This window comes from Haemaphysalis longicornis, unplaced genomic scaffold (assembly GCF_048455015.1).
Source record: "Haemaphysalis longicornis isolate Haplotype H1 unplaced genomic scaffold, Haemaphysalis longicornis Haplotype H1 scaffold_14, whole genome shotgun sequence".
In the NCBI taxonomy this organism is placed as follows: Eukaryota; Metazoa; Arthropoda; class Arachnida; order Ixodida; family Ixodidae; genus Haemaphysalis; species Haemaphysalis longicornis.
This window is the reverse complement of record NW_027526245.1, coordinates 1,506,949-1,509,607: the sequence shown is the minus strand read 5'-3', so window position 1 is coordinate 1,509,607 and position 2,659 is coordinate 1,506,949.

Genomic DNA, 2,659 nt, shown 5'->3' with positions numbered 1-2,659 from the left:
CCGCGCAGTGAAGAAGGCTTCCGTATGGAAGCCGAAACGCGTTTTTGCTTTTTTTATATGATGTTCAAATTAGTTCTTCGGGTCTCAGTATATATTTTTGCTATGGAGAAAGCCGCAACACACTCCCTATGTACACCTCCAGTTAGCCTGATCCAAAAGGTGCGTAGGGAAAATGTGTGAACGTTCGGATCATTAAAAAAACCAAGAGGCATATTAGTGCACAAACAAAACCATTATCCCAGCAGACCTAATAAAAACAAAAAAAAATCTCTTCGCATTTCTTCTTATGAATACTGCCACACGAAGGTCGTGAATACACTTTCAAAATACGAAACTTTATATCGTGCACAACGCAGTACGGGGCTCGCGTGAATGAGGTTTGCGAAAACGGACGGATTAAATACCTGTTCACACGCAAACTCCTAAAGTTTTTACACCATTCATGGTTGGAAGATGCGCATGACAGGCGTGAGTGCTGCCTGCTTGTGTGACCCAGTTCTTAAAATGCTCGTGGCACGAGAAGGCAGCTGTGAGCGCGAGCCATGCGCTCAGCGTCTCCGTCGTATCTAGCTCTCTTTCTGGTCTTTGGACAACGGAGGAGCACGGTGATGATAATTGTCCACAGTATCACAGAATACCGCATAACCAAGTTTACTAGAATAGGAGTACATCGGAGAGAAAGTAATTGATGACGAGTGGCTGTCACTAAAACTGCCGTTTCGTCTGTTTGATTTTTTCGTATCTCTTATTGCAGCCATGCTTGCAACTCCCGTTAGCGCTCTTGGAGGTGGCGTCGGCGGAATCGGCAGCGCGGAAGACGCCATGGCGCGCGCCGAACACAATGCCTCCAACTAGCAGCGCCAACGTTTTTACTGTTTTTAGAAGCCTGGCAGCTAAAATGGCTGTACTGGAGAGCGAAAAAACTGTAATAAACGGTTGCATGCAGCGAGCGTATGAGAACGAGTCCTTCATACCCTAGTATACTGAACGTTACGTGCTAAGCCGTGACGAAGTTTGTCACTACGGGGTTTGTCGCGTCTTGTTTCATGAAAAAATGCACTGACTATGACGGCAATAGAATTCAAAAAACCACCAATGGCGTGTTTAATTTATTCTCCTATTACTCATTATTGCCAACCGAAGGTAGTACTTTGAAGGTAGTGCTTCGAAGGTGAAGTAGTCTCCACTACAATTCTCATCTTCGTGGATAACCTCCCTGTTTTTGAGTGCGTCAACACTGGCGCGAAATTATTCCGATTTTTCCGTGAGGAATGGATGAAATATCTACAGCTGCGAAAATGTACGACGCATTGGAGAGGACCGCAAATATGTGCAGTGGGTGGCCACAAGTCTGCGCCTATGGGCATGGGCATCAGCAGAATTGAAATAGGTGTTGTTACTTTCCCTGCGAGCTTCTCCGTGCACTGAGAGTGCTCTAAGCTATTAATTCTTGGAGCAGACTTTACGAATACGGTGCGGTAATTACGTCACAAGTGCTTTTGGGCAGGCTTTCAACTCCACAGGTGGTGGTACAGGACAGTAGACAGTTCATACTGGTATTACGTATCTGCAACGAGTATGTAAAATTGCCACCCCGAGCCAGAATGTTTGTGACAGTTCAATCGATCGATCACCTGCCAAGTGAGGCACTGCTAGGGAAAACGGGTCGCTTTTATTACCAAGGCAGGGCTGCGCTGCTCGTGGTGTCGTTGACATCCGTAATGGTTGAACAGGGCTACTTCTTACCTAATAGTGCGAGAACACCAGCAAGACGGCAAGACGGCATGCAGGATGGAAGTCCCGTTCATAGACAAGGTCTACGGTGGCCAATAGCTGAGCGCCCCAGCGGCGCTGTCGGTACAAACTGAAGCTGCCAAATTAGACGTAAATTGCGACCAGACTGCGTCACATTGCGAGCAGCTGTTACACTTTATAGGCTCTTTCAGCGACGGCTTTGCTCTGCCGTCTAATGTGCGCCAGCCAACTACCCCTAAACACAGAATAATTGCCGCCGAAAATAGGCGACCAATAAACGAACGACCTTACCGAGTTACGGATGCAGAATGGGACGCTGTTTATTGCCAAATGAAGAAAACTACCCAGGAAGACGTTACACAGCCGCCGAGAAGCCGGTAGTCGTCGCCAGTTATTCCGGTCGTGATGACACATAGCAAGCGTCGCTTCTATGCTGATTGCAGAAAACTGAAGAAAGTTACAAAAAAGGGTGTTGACCGTTTGTGGCGCATCAACGACTGCTTGGATAGCTTGCGCGATCGATACTGGCTATTTCTCTTCACTTGATCAGAGCAGCGGATAGTGGCAAATTCGCGTTGATGAACGCGATCGTAAAATAAACGGCTTTATTACTTCGGATGAATGATATTAGCTCACGGTACTGCCATTAAGATTGTGTTCCGCTCATGGCACTCTCCCATGAATCATGAACACAGTTTTATGGTGCCTGAAATTGAAATGACGTGTGGTGTATGTGGACGACGCATTGGTATGCTTGTGAACGCTTCAAGAACACTTGGTGCGTCTTCGTGAAGTTTTGGAAGCCATGGATCATTCCAAAGGTCCATTGGGCTGGGGACGAGCCACTTCCCACACGATGCGCAAAAATTCTTAGGTCAGCTGGTCAGCTAGGAAGGCCTCCGCC